The sequence below is a fragment of the Cryptomeria japonica genome, chromosome 11 (genome assembly GCF_030272615.1).
Source record: "Cryptomeria japonica chromosome 11, Sugi_1.0, whole genome shotgun sequence".
Lineage (NCBI taxonomy): Eukaryota > Viridiplantae > Streptophyta > Pinopsida > Cupressales > Cupressaceae > Cryptomeria > Cryptomeria japonica.
Window position 1 is genome coordinate 123483008 of NC_081415.1, and position 15911 is coordinate 123498918.

Here is a 15911-nt window from a genome sequence, read left to right on the forward strand (position 1 = left end):
ATCTAAATCATGACTGAAGATTATTGTCGACAAGACCAAATTTGAGAGCGAGACGAATGAAGAATGTAGAAGAATGACTCGATGCTCGCAAATGATAAAGACCAAGTGCGAATCATAGGAGAAATGTTAACGCGACGCAAAAACCTAAAATGAGGCAATGCGCAAATGTTAAAGTATGACTCCGCAAGCGTTGACCATTTTTAGGTGTCTACATTTTGCCCCTCTTTGAGACAATGCGATTTTAAGCGTTGTTTCAAAGAACAATAATGAAAATGCCCCAGACAATGACAATGACATATGCATGCCCCCTCGAGGAATTGGCCGGAAACATGCAGAAAAGAGGCCAATTGATCGATAAAAATGATAGGATCAAACGAACTGACAATCAGAGATCGAATGCATGAAAGACAAGCAATTTAAGGTGCAAAAGACCACGACCAACATAAGATGGAGAGGATGCACATCCATCTATGCACTGACAAAGATCTATAAATGGGACCAAGAAGGTGAAAAGAGCTCATTTGCACTAGCCAAAGAGGAGGATTTGTTGCTCTGGACAAGGACACTTGCAGAGAGATGGCGAACATTCCAATGGTGGATCACCTCGGGGAACGTGTATGCACATTCAGATGACCGGACGACGTGGGAGCAACGGTATGGATCTCAAAAACCCATATTTTCAATTTCATGAATTTGACTTTCTTGCGGGACATTGCGGGACATTGTGGGGCCCACAGGGGATGCAGAAAAGGACTTATGCGCTTGTGTAGGGCGAATCCTGCACTTGTGTAGGGTCTTATGCGCTTGTGTAGGGAGACACAGGCACAGGTTACATGACACAGGCGCAGGACTTGTCACACAAGCGCAACTGTGCATTGGCAACCCTAATTTTGGTCAAAATAACATGCAAATGATCTAGAAAGGGGGGATAAGGGTAGGATAGGTTAGATTAGATGAAAAACACCCTAATTGGACATGAAATAAGGAAATGCAACCCATAGGAGCAAACCCTAATACTGACAAAATGTGCCCCAATTGTGACGCAGAGTCGACAGTATCCATTGATCACGTGGGAAAACCGACTTGACTGCTTCATGCTACGACATAGACTCAGGAGCACGGATAGAGATACATTAGCAGGACTTGGGATATATTATGTCACATTCATGCCCGAGATTAGGGCAAACACAGGACTTCTTACCGCATTGGCAGAGCGATGGCATTCAGAGATCTCCTCATTCTATCTGGCGACTGGAGAGGCGACGGTGACACTGGAGGATGTATGGCGTATCCTCCGCATTCTGATTCATGGAGAGATGGTAGAGTATGACCCAGTGATAGGGAGAGATGCATTGTGCAGATTATTTGAGTGTGATGCAGATGATTTGGATATTGTCGAGAGGGAGATTGGCTGGGAGACCATGGCATCAGAGTATGATCGACGATATGTGGTGATAGCAGTGGTGATAGCATGTCTACTAGCAGGAGATAGATGAGGACATGGATTCCCTATTGGATGGGGAAGAGTGCTAGAGAAGATGGCGACAGAGGGGACAGTGTACGCATGGGGACCATGTGTATTGGCTATGCTGTATTTTCAGTTGCATCAGATAGCATATCAGGGAGTGCAGATATTGAGTTGTGGAGTCACATTGCTACAGGTATGGGCATTTGAGCACATAGCCATATGTCGACCGATTATAGAGAGATAGGTAGTACCACATCGACCATATGTGTATTGCTATGGCGGAGCACTGAGACAGGGTCCTTTTGGATACATATTATATTGGTGACACGAGCTAGACAGACTGAGAGAGTTCACATGGAGGCCATATCTTGATTGCCCGGGATGGTCAAATGACAGTGATGAGCTACCATATTGTAGACAGGAGAGGTACCTGATTGGGCGACCAGTGAATCGCTAGAGAGTGATTGAGATGTACCTGCCAGAGAGGGTCAAACGACAGTTTGGAGAGAGGCAGGATGTACCTAGGAGGACAGCACACTTTGCTCGATCTCACAGAGAGACGAGTCAGTGGGGGGGTATGATTCAGCCACACATAGCATATACTGACTTCACACAGTTATAGCAGAGATAGTGGGATTGGAGATCAGATGTGGCGGACGCTGGGACGACAGAGGAGTATGAGAGATGGTTTGCACGATGACGGCCAGTGCCATTGATAGATCCGGATATTCCAGTACCGAGGCGACAGGAGGACTTCCCACTCACAGGAGAGGAGGAGGGAGATGATGAGGATGAGGAGGATGAGGATGGTGATGAGGATGAGGGGGATGATGAGGACGGAGATGAGGATGGGGATGATGAGGATGAGCTATATTCAGGCGAGCAGGAGGCATTGTAGGATATACCCATAGAGCCGGAGACAGCTAGGACAGAGGAGATGGAGATGTGCAGGGCTACCATAGCGAGTCAGGAAGATCATATTGCGACATTAGAGAGACAGCAGGATCAGTTCAAAGCAGAGATAGCCAGACTCATAGCGGCTCAGGATACAACAATAGCTCAGGCACAGTGAGAGGAACAGAGAGTCACTGAGTATATTGGGTCGATTCGGGATGCCAGTGCACGGGAGATGGCATAGATGTTGGTAGAGACTGGAGAGGAGATACACCATTGGAGGACACTATATGAGAGTGCAGTTCCACCAGAGCAGAGAGCAGCTTCATATCGGGCACGATCGAGGACAGAGAGCAAGGCACACTCTCGGAGGTCATTGAGCAGCATGGGGGTGAGTGGACCTATGAGACCACGACAACCAAGACCAGGAGGGACATCATCCACGAGACATGGCAGGGATGAGGAGGATAGAGGGAGCACCCAGTGACAGAGGCACGTGCTCCTTAGACAGACAGAGACATATGTAGTTTGACATTTTGTAGTCAGCCTATGGGCCATACTTAGGATAGACAGTCCAATTTTGTACTCCGAGATTATTGTGACGTATGATATGATATGCATCGATATGATGGGATGCAATGTGTGATGACTTATGTTATTTTCCATGTATGAATGACTTATGCACTATTTATTATGGAACATGTATGGATGTATTTTTTTGATGTGTTTTTTGATGCATTTATAATATGAAATGGATAAAATGCTTGATATGATGCTTGATGTGATGCAAATGTACTAACCAAATGGATGCAGCATGCATGTTTGGGGAAATCGGAGCACTAGACTGAACTGACTGCCCAAACTGATGGAAGAAATGTTAGTAAGAAGAAATGAAACAGAGGACAGTTAGAGACGAAGAAAAACTTGCTTTCAGTAATGCACTTTGTAGGTGAGAACCTTTATTTTAACGTAGCAAAATGGATGCGTAGCATCATGGAATTGAAGGCCAGAGCTGAAATGCAACCCTTTTTGCAAAAGACAGACACATCGTAGACAAACAACAATCACAACAAAAAAGAAAGGGGACCATGAACCATCCCAGTCACTCTAAATCACTCAGTGACATCATCGAGCAACATAGGAACATGATCGAAGCCAAAGATAAATCAGTAAAAAGATAAGATGCACAAATTCCAACGAATCAAACAAACATCTTGATCTTCATTGTCAAAAGTTGAAAGTGCTGATAGGACGATCATGATGTCTGGTTTCATGACATGTGGTACCCCGTCTAAGACAAGACACAGTCTGGTTTCGAGCATACCACACCCTATATAAGACCCATGATAGTAGAGATAAGGACAAATGACTTTGAGGTTGATTGATATGACAATTTTGATCAATTTGAATGTCTGGGTTGAACAGTTCATCTGTGAATGCGTGATTTCATTAAAGCACAGTGTATGATTGATTGCATGTCGTTGGATGTATACTCGGTGATCTGTCTATGCACAGAGGGATCATTTATGTTTTTGTTTTGCTTTTCAATTTTTTACAATTTTTTTGTGTTCATTTTTTTCAGGACTTTATTTGATTTTTTTGGATTATTTCAAGACATTTTTCAATTTTTAAGAGATTTTTTCAGGACATTATTTGATTTTTTGGGGATTATTTCAGGACATTTTTCAATTTTTATGATCTTTTTCAAGACATTTTTCAATTTTTTTGGATTATTTCAGGACATTTTTCGATTTTTATGAGATTTTTTCAGGACATTTTTTCAATTTTTAAGAGATTTTTTCAGGACATTTTTCGATTTTTAAGAGATTTTTTCAAGACATTATTCGATTTTTAAGAGATTTTTTCAGGACATTATTTGATTTTTAGAGATTTTTCTAATTTTGGCCCCAGTGTCTAGCAAGGCAAGGAATATGACAGGTCAATAAATAGGCTTGCTAAAATGTTGGTGGATAGAAGGAAGATAAAGGCCTTTTATTATGGAGAGAACGCGGATGCAATTTTCAAGGGCTATGGCGTGATGGGACAAGAGACTGGATATGACAATGTAAAGCAGTGACATGGCATGAGGGACATGTCAAGAGGTTTTTGAAACCATGTTTAAATTTTGCGTCCTTATGTCAGATCAAGATCAAGAAATGAAAAGGAGTGTATGGATAGTGATAAGATATGGATAGGATAAGCAAGACCAAGAATGGATAAGGGACATGGATTGAAGGTTGGGATAGGATACGTGATAGTGGCAGAAAGTTGCAATAAGACAGGGAATATGGATGAAAGGATGTAATAAGCAAATGGATAAAGACCAAAAGCTATGATAGACTAAAAGCTGAAAACAAGATGCATGATGCTCATGAAGATCATCAGCCTTATCAAGATCAAAGGTGGAAAGAGAAAATGAACATGAGGGACAATAGGATATGAAGGGTAATGACATAGTATGATAGGATAATGAAGGGCAATAGGATATGAAGGAGGAAACCTGCCCCCAAGTACGGTATGCAAGAAGTTCATAGATTACGCATGACGCTTGTTTGCCAAGTTTTCATCACGGTACTTGCCCAAGCTGCCTGTTTGCCAGGTTTTCACCAGTGGACGAATTATTTTTCTTTACTTTTTTCTTTTCTTTTTTCCTTTTTTTTTGATTTTTTTTTTTTTTTTTTTTTGAATTTTTTGTATTTTTTTGGATTTTGACATTTTCAATAGAAGATGGACACATGATAGGGGATGAAAGATGGACTCAAGCATCTTTTTGTTTGGATAGTAGCCTAGAAAAAAAATGGACCATGACCTTTAAAAGTATGCTCAAAGACGTTGGTAGGATAAGGACATGGAACAATGAGATGAAACTAAGGCAAGAATTTATGCAAAGGATTGGACTAGAGGAATGGAAGGATGGAAAATATGCATTGGATAATGGATAGGGTATTGGAAGAATTAGGCTTCAGTGGATGGAAATGTTGGCAAGATTGACATTGGCACACACCTTGAGGGGTGATGGACTGATGGAGGAAAGATGTATTTTGGATATTGAGATTTTGACGAAGGAAAGGCTATGGATTTTGGGACATAAGGGCCCAAAATGGAAGAAGGAGGTGATGGAGGAACAAATTTGAGAGGTTTGGATGGAGGAATAGCAACTTTGGATGCCAAGTTGGATGTTTCTTTAGGTTTTTGTGCTTCAAGGAGCCGCTTAGGGATCCACATGGTTTTTGATTTTTCATGCTTTTTTGGTTCCTTGGAGTGCATTGCTTGCACAAGGGATTTAGGAACCCATATATATTTTGACTTTGCTTTATTTTGCTCAGTGGGCCTTTGTGGCCTTTTGGATTTTTCTTTTTCTTTATAGATCATATTGTTCTTTGTTTTGACATGTCGATTATATTGGACATGTTGATCCTTGAATACATGTGGATTGCTAGACTTATGACTTTTATACTTGGCATCCAAATTGCTTGGAGGGGGAAATGAATGCATGGATGGATATGAATGAAATGGAGTTCTTTTGGATGGATGGAATTTACTCAAGGATGTATGCCTTTGCTAACCTTGCATAGAGAATGAAGGAATATAAGGACCTAAGATGGATGGAAAGTATGATGGGGAAGGGATATGTTTTGATTTTGATGGAGGGATACCAATGTCTTGAGAGTGAGTTGTGTAGACATGACCCTTAAGATCTTCTTTGACATGAAGAGATTCTTTCTTATGGAGATCTACTCCTTTGCCTTTATGAATATCTTGACTTGTAGGATACTCTTTTCTTTGGGAAGAAGACACGAGTCCATTATGAGGTGGATATGATATGAGAGAAATAATGAGATCTTGAAGTGGATCGGATTGGACCAAAGTGGAAGAACCCATTATGCATGTCGAGGGTTCATGAACATCTTGCACTGATACATTTGAATCATGAGGGGGATTAGGATCATGAGGGCGATTAGGATCATGTAGTGGACATGGTTCAATGACAGGCTCTTCAAGAGATGGAATGGGAGAAATAATGGGATCATCAAAAGAAATGAGACCTTGGAGTGTATATGGAGCATTAAGACAAGGAGATGGAGGAACAAAAGGATCTTGTCGAGGATTTAAAGGAATAATTTGATCTTGACAAGGAGGAAGATCATTGGAACCCTCTTCAACGTTGCTTTGCTCTGGACTTTTAATGGGATCATCATAAAGGATGGAAAGGATATCTTGATCTTTCTCAAGAAGTGGAATGTTAATGGGATTTGAAAGGACATTGTTTTCGTGAAATGGAAGGGGATCATTTGGGATTGGATGGACTGGGATATCTTGACCTTGCTCAGGGAATGGAGTGTCAATAGGACTTTGGATAGGATGGACAAGAATAGGGGAATCATCATGAGTGTCTGGGGAAATGGGATCTTGGTCAACAATTGGATGGGATGATAAGGTTTCAGGATCTTGATCTTGATTTTCTTTAGGACTCATTTCTTGGCACTCTAAATTATCCTCTTGACATGAGGTTGGACTTTGGATATGCATGGGGGATTCCAACAAGGAATCAATGTTTTTGCATGAAGGAGATGTACTTTGAACATTTGTGATGGATTCTAGCAAGGAATCAATGCTTGAACATGAGGAAGAAGGACTTCGAATGGGGTCCTCTAAAATAGGTAATGGCAATAAAGTGCATGGTGGCATTGGGTCTTGTATTTCTGAAACATGACAAGGATGTGCATCATGAATTGGATTATTGTGGCAAGCAATTATGGATAGCTCTTGGATAATTGCATCCTTGGGTGTATTGTTTGATGAGGACAACATGGAAGGTTCTTGTGAAACTTCTAAAGGTGTAGGGATAGATGCCACTGGAGAGTCAATTTGTTTGCGAGGGGATGAGGTATTTCTAGACATAAGTGTTTATTTTGATCTTCCTCAAAGAACTCAATTGGTAATTTCCTTAAGATCATTGCAATAAAGCCACCTTTCTTTCGAGGTTTTGACATAGTTGTATCTGGAATTTGAACTTGTTTGGCAAGGAGTTGGTTCTGATCTAGTGTCATGTTTTGATTTTGAACTAGATGTTGCTCAAATTGGTTTGACATGTTCAAAATTTGGCTTGGTGTGTGTTGCAACCTTTGTTTTTGAATGTTTGGTTGTGGTTGTTGACATTGATATGTTGATTGAACTTGTTGATATTCCACCATTGGTTGAACTGTTTGTTGACATTGTATAGTTGGTTGGACATATTGTTGAAACTGGACCATTGGTTGTGTTGGTTGTATATGTTGGAAATGTTGAACAATTGGTTGTGATGGTTGAAAATCTGATTGATAGTAAACACCTTCTTGTTCTTGTTGTGGAGGCACATAATGTTGAAATTGATGTTGTCTCCTTTCTTGAAATTGTTTCATCATCTCTATTTGGGAGAGGAGAGCTGGTATGTCTGATCGTTCAAGAAGAGATCTTACATCAATTGGCTCAATCTTTAGATTTTGACCTGGAAATTTTCGAAACATTTTGGACATTTGTGATCTATTCTTCTCAATGTTTTTCACTCTTTGTTCCAATTTCTCCTCTAGTTTTTGTATTTGGACATTTACATCATCATGATAAGTTTGATCAATGTTGCCTTGTTGTTGGGTTGGATAGAATTGTGATTGCCTTGGATTAAAATTTGATTGCATTGTCAGTTGATATGTCAAACTTTGTTGCATCATTGGTGCTTGGAACCTTGTTTCAATAGACATGTCACTATGCAATGCAACTAATGGGATTGACGAATGCAACCTAAAAGGATGACAATGCAACTTAATGTTTTTGGACTTTTTGAATTTTTGGAATGACAACTAGATGCAACTAAATGCAATGAAAATGCAATCTATGGCAAGAATGCAACCTATGTTTTTGGTTGTTTTTCAAGATTTTGACAAACTTTCTGGAATGCAAATCTAAAAGAGACCCTTAGGAAATTGAAATGATGTCTAGACCTCAAAGGACAAAAGGACCAAGTGACAATAGGACAAATTGACAATGTCTCACCTATATGCTTGGATACTAAGCTAGGTTTGACCAAATGACATTGATGGAAAAAAGACAAAAGTTTGATAAGGTCTAGACCTCCTAACAATGACTTAGGGTTTATCAAAGATTTGGATTACTCAAGTATGACAAAACCTAGTTTTGACACTATATGCAAAGGGATAATTACTATGCAAATGACCCTAATATGATATGATAATGACCTAAGCTTAATGAAGAAACTTAGGGTATGCAAATGCAAATGGATGACAATGGTATTACTCTAATGCAAGAGGACATATGCAAATGGATGACTCTTATTTGATATGCAAAAGAAGTATGACCTAGGTGAAACTTAACCTTGGTACTTGACAATGAACTTTGCAAAATGCAAACCTAGAATGAACCTAAATCTAAGTGACATGAATGTTGAGACAAAATTTTGAACAATGTTTGACAACCATGTTTGAAGATGTGTTGAACTTTGTTGGATGAAATGTTCTTGTGTTTAACCTTGTTTTGAATCAATTTGTCTTGTTTTTGAAATGAGACACAACTCAACTTTTGACAAGCAAAGAAGATAAGATATTTCAACTTAGACTCAAGACAATCATGCTCATTCCCACATTTCTTATGGTAGGCAAGGACATTAGGTACTAGAGAGGTAGACTCATTATGGGATTCAAGGAGAATACATAAATGCTTGACCCCACGGGCTCCCCTCCACGGCACTCACTTCTCAGGGCAGCCAAGCATTAGTCCCCATGGAAATCTCCCCATGGAGAACTTAGTATCTCTTCCAAGTATCCGAACTTGTCCTTCTCAAGCAACTAGAAGGGTTTTTTGGCCTCTAAAAACAAGGTGTTTAGTAAGGATTTATGTTAAGCGTTACTCCTTGATTTCATGCAAGCATGATTGAGACATTAAGCCCATCAAGATACCAAACAAATGTAGTCGCACAAGCATGATCTAGACCATGAGGCCCTACTTAGATGTTGATATGAGTTCAAGGGTCATCACTTCCCAAGTAACTACAATTCCCACATAACCCTTCCTTCAAAGCTTGCTCCCATCAGGTATTTGTTTATAGTGAGTTAGAATGCCAAGGTATTCTAGCCGTACTCACTTTGGGTCGTTCCCTTCTCACGATTATCACTTGCTTACAAAAGAAAATGGTCAGGAAGGCAGGCCCTCTAAAGGTGACAAACAATCAAAGACATGAGCATGGTATTGAAGATCTGGATTTCTGATCACCCTAAGAAGGATGAGAGCATACTCTCCTACTCCAATGTCAAACTCAACAATCAAGTCAAGCATAGATTCATTCCATCCTATTTATAAATCACTAGGTGCCTATAACATTAATGACAAACACCAAGTTTAGTTGTTTCTCCAAGGCAACCTGCAAAACCCAAGTCAGAAGTTTGATATATTTAGTCTTTGACTATTGAATCTGCATAGAACGTGTTAGTAGTTTCATTATTGTCTTTGTAATGCGTATGCCAAGGTTCTGCACAGAGAATCAGTACCAAAAAACCAAAAAAAGCAGAAACATAATGCAAAAGGAAACAATTTGCAAGTGAAAAACATTGTCTTTTACCTCTGTTTCTAGCCCTACACAAGCGCAGAATGTCTGACCCAGGTGCAAAAGTCTTGACACAGGCGCAGAATGTCTTTGACACAGGCACAGAATGTATAATACAGGCGCAGATTGTCTCACACAGGCGCAGAAGTCCCCAGAAAGCCCTGCATTACCCTATTTCTTGGGTTTTTAACCTGCAAATCAACTCAAAGGCACTCAAAAGTGTGGTTAAGTGGTTAGTTCATGTCGAGTTCACCAATTAATGTAGCTAGGAAATTGGAAATCATCAAAACAATTCAATATACTAATCTAGCTCAATCACAAAAACTAAAATGCAATGATCTATCCTAAACACACTCAATAAAGACATGACAATGAAACATTCAAAACTAAAGACTATGCAAACCAAATGTAGATCTGAATGCTTCCTTCATGTAGCTCCATTGTCCTTCTTTCTTCTCCAAATAGCTTTGTTGTGGATCTCACCTACTAGTGCATGATCATGATATGAAAGCAAGTAGACAAGATGATTGCTCAAGAATACTCGAAGCGTGATTGATTCGACAAAGTAATTCAAAACAAGCTATTATTAGATTGGGATTGAAGAAATTCATCCAATTTATAGACAAATTGGAGAAATGATCAAATTAGCATGATTCAATTCAAATGGAAATTGCAAATCAATTATGTCAATTATGACAAATTATGACAAATTATGCACTTTCTATGCAAAATTGATTGATTGATAATTTATGACAAATTATGACAACCTTCTATGTCAAAAATTGATTGATTGTCAATTATGACAAATTATGACAAATTTCTATGTCATTCCCATGAAGTTAGGAGAAAAATAGGAGGAAATTGAAATTAGGAATTAGAAAATTAGAAAATTGGAAAAAAGAGGAAAATTAGGAATTAAGAAATTAGAAAAATGAGGAAATTAGGAATTAGTGAATTAATTAATAATTTTTTATTTATTAATCAATTCACAAAGAGGGAATTTAGAAATTGATGAAAGATTAGGGAGTTAGGTAAATTAATTAATAATTTGTCATTTATTAATTAATTCACAAAAAGAGGAAATAATTAGTTAGCCAATTAAATTAAACATTTAATTGCGACACGAAGACTTAGGATAAATAAATAAATTATTTAACCTAAAGGAAGAAAAGGCAAACAGGGTTAAATGATTAAATCAGGAAACCCTAGAATATAAATTAGCAATGCAAGGATGACAATTAGGTCTTGATGTAAAATTGATTTGATCATGATTCAAATTAACAAAGGACCAATGTGATAAATGATTTGGTTGATAAAATGCACCAATTGACGAGGAACAATGACTAATTGATCCAAATTGACATACTTGAGACAGACAATGATTAATGACAAATTGATCGTAAAATGACAAGATCGACAAGAGGACAAGAATCGATGACAAAATAGATTGCAAGACGACAAGATTGAAAATGACCACGATCGATGACAAATCGATCGCAAAATGACAAGATCGAACATGACAACGATCGATGACAAATCGATCGTAAAATGACAAGATTGAAAATGATAAGGATTGATGACAAATCGATCGCCAGATGATAAGATTGATAAGAGGACAAAACCCTAATTAGGATTGACGATGTCCAAAATGATGACAAATGAGCACGCACATTGATGCGATAGGATAAAATCGATCTAAATCATGACTGAAGATTATTGTCGACAAGACCAAATTTGAGAGCGAGACGAATGAAGAATGTAGAAGAATGACTCGATGCTCGCAAATGATAAAGACCAAGTGCGAATCATAGGAGAAATGTTAACGCGACGCAAAATCCTAAAATGAGGCAATGCGCAAATGTTAAAGTATGAGTCCGCAAGCGTTGACCATTTTTAGGTGTCTACAAGATGATTTTTAAAGATGGGACAAGCACGCTCAGTGATATTTAAACCTAGAGGGATGGTGGTACCAGATGCAACCATTCTTATAGATTCAAATTTTAAACTTCAACTGAAAGAGGGTTTTCATTGATAAATACCTTTGATACTAAATTAGGTCTTCTCGCTAAATCGCTTTGGAAATCGGTAGCACTAAATTTCTCCCGATCACCTTCTTTGCATAGTTCTCTAAACTTCTTCTCTTTAATCACAAAGTGAGAAATGAAAAGGAAAAGTCTCCTTTTATTCACCCTAGACCTAACTTTTCACTATAATAAATGCACACTACCCTAATTCTTTCGGATTCTCTATATCTGTCAGGAATTCTTCTCTAGATCTTCAAATTGGCTGAATTATTTCAAACATCCACCACATACATCTGCAATCATCATAAACACTTCTACAACCTACCAGAAATAGGAACAAATCTCAAATGGGAGGTTTGAAATATTCACATTATAACTCCCTCAAGGCCGAATGCCTAGGTTCAGTTATCAAATGTAGTTCTAGCACTAGAATTAGGTGCGGACCCACTTCCTGCCTCTAAATCAGTCTTCTTAACCCATGTCATCTTCATCTAATCTCTTATTTCTTCAAATTTTTTTTTACCCTTCTCATCAGGGTTCACATTCTTGTTCTTGTCTTTTAGACCTGTCCTATTCATATTTTTGCTTCTGCAATACTTAGCAATGTGACTGGATTTGTTGCAAGCATAGCCAACAACATTTCCTTGCATAGGCCTGAAATTCATCTGATTTATTCTTGTTCTGCATTGATTAGCAACATGTCCAAACATACCACATGCATAGCATCTAACATTTCTCCTATTCTGAAAGTTATTCATCACAGTTCTACATACATTTGCCTTGTGACCATATTTGTTGCATTTGAAACATTGACCAGTAAAAGATGGACTATTATTGATCATCCTATTTTTGCACTAACTAGGCATATGACCAATTTTTTTGCAAACAAAATAGTTACCATTGAATGTATGAGTATTAGGCTGTCTTACCGCTGGTTTTTTTGAGTTGTTCTTCTGTTGTGCTGATTTGGAACTTTCACCTTTCTCATAACCAAGACCTTGAGTATCAATAGGATTCTTCTGACTGACAAGCATCTCATCAAGATTGGCTGAGCTGACCTACAACATCTCCTTTACCCATTTGCAACATCAAAGATCATATCTAATGAGAATGATTTACCTTTCAAGACCTTCCTCATGTTTTCTAGCATCTTTTAGGTCAAGATTTAGTTGTCCATTCTCACTCTGAAGCCTGCAACATTCTTCAGATTTTTCTTTTAGGGACTGAGCAACCTTTTCTTCATTCTTCTTCCTTTATTCAATCTCTTTTGTTAATCTCATCACAATAGCTTCCATTTCATTTGATGATATGATGAATCAATAAGGATCCAAACAACTACTAAGAGGGGGGGTGAATCAGTAGATAGAAAAAAAACTAAACTTTCACCAAACTCAAAACCCAACTCATAAATCAATCACTAAACTAATTGGTTCAAACACTATACTACAAACTGCAACTGCACTGTCAAGTTTACCAGTTGACTAGTATACCAAAATAAACGTATAACAAATCTGATGCACTGTCAAGTTTACCAGTTAACTAGTATGCCTTGTGATCTGATGTCTCCTCTTTAATGGAAACAAAGACAATGTCCTCATTTTCTCATCTTTAGACTCCTCATCTATGATTCTTCCATCAACAACATTGAGGCAATCTCTTTTGCCTTTGCCTTTATACTTCTTATCCTTCTCATGTTTATGCTTATTGTCTACATTTGGACAGCTAGCTGCAACATTTCCAATTTGGTGGTAATTTACCTCTGTACTTACCAATATCTCTAGGTAACCAATTGGCCAACAGTGCTTTAAGCTCAACCAAATTGTCTTCATCATCAACTTCTCTGTTGGATCTTGACTCATGACTGTGACTAGCATCTCTACTTTTCCTTACTAATGGGTTAGAAACTGAAACTCTAAATGTAGACTCTAATTTCTAAATACTTCAATCATAACCATTTAATTCAAAAGCAGTCAGTTTACCAATGATGGAGTCAAGAGTTACCTTTGATTTATCAATAGACTTGAGTTCCTGAATGGCTACAACTCAGATAGTGTAGACTGGTAGAAATGTTCTCAACACCTTGCTAACCACTATGGTATCCTCCACTTTACCACCTGCACTTTTGATCTCATTGACTATCTCTTTGATCCTCTGACCATACTGTTGAATATTCTCACCTTCAACCATCTACATGTCATCAAATTTACCTCTCAAACTCTCCTCTTTGGCAGTCTTTACATGCTCATCACCGCTATAGATATCCTCAAGTTTCTTCCACACATCATAAGAAGTATCCAAACCATGGACATCAACACACTCTCAATCGGACAGGGAACTAATAATGGCCTCCAATGCTTGATTATTCTCCTATTGCTCCTTCTTTTGATCATCTGACAGAATCTCACTAGGCAAGGTATATTTGGTAACATGTTCCCAATATTGGCTTCCTATACTCTTCATATAGATTTTCATCCTATCACTCTAGATTTTGTAGTATTCCCTATTGAACTTTTGCCCTTCTTTCTTCATCATATTCTTCTAGATCTTTACCTCAAGTTGTTAGGATTAGACACTAGAGGACATAAAATTCTCTGATACCAATTGATGATATGATGAATCAATAAGGATCCGAACAACTACTAAGAGGGGGGGGTGAATCAGTAGATAGAAAACAAGCTAAACTTTCACAAACTCAAAACCCAACTCATAAATCAATCACTGAACTAACCGGTTCAAACACTGTACTACAAACTGCAATTGCAACTGCACTGTCAAGTTTACCGGTTGACTAGTATGCCAAAATAATAGTGTAATAGATCTAAAACTCACAAACCATTTAACCAAAATATCAAAACACTTTACCAACATAAGTAATAGCACATTTCAAATCACTTTCGGTCATCTTAACACATCTAAGTGGCTTTACCAGTTAACCAAATTAACCATATCAAAACATAACCACAAAAACCATTCACCACTTGACACAATGATTTTTGACGTGGAAACCCAAATGGAAAAAAACCACGGTGGGGATGAATACCCACAAGTATTATGAACTCTTCTGAAGTTCACCCTCTTAGGAGCCAAGCCTTGTTAGAAGCTTTACAAAAATGTCCTGTTAGGAACAGATCCGGTTAAGGACCACCCAGTTGAGGGATTGCCTACAATACCATGTTAAAGGCAATACCCTGTTAGGAGTAACCTCGATAGAGGATTTCAAAATCCAAGCTAATGGATCACCTGGTTAGAGGATTTAGAAAACACCAAGTCTATTAAAGCTTACCCGATTAAGGGATTTAACTATTGTAATTGTTAGAGAACAATGGGGTTTTTACTAATCTGGTAATAGCACTATTCTGCTTGATCAGATCCTTTTAATGCTCCTATCTGCCTTCAAACATTCTGTAAATACTCCTTCTGGTTCGACAATCAATCACACTGACACTTAACCAAAATTGTCAACACTATTACAAAACAACTCATTGACGTTATAAGCAAAAGAATAAGTCAGTAACACATCACGAAACCTAAGATCTCATAGAGATTACAAACAAATCAATTCAAACATAAATGTGGGATTACATAGAAATCAATGCACATTGTCCTAGATAACCTCAACCACTCTTTGATCACCGCTCATCAAATCATGTAACTCATCACATGGTTTCCATGTCATGCTATGCAATCACTCATTACCAAGATAAAACAGTTATCTCTACAAGCCAAAAACCACTTCAAAAATCATTACATGCATGATCCATACATGGCATAATCATCTCTAATCACCATTTGATCATAGATCAGCACAACCGATTCACCAAGCTCCTTCAGTTAGGGTTTGGCATATCAACAGGTAGGGTTACCGATTGATCTCACTGCTACAATAGTAATACCAGTTTTCATCACTACTCAACTACCAGTTGCATTACTG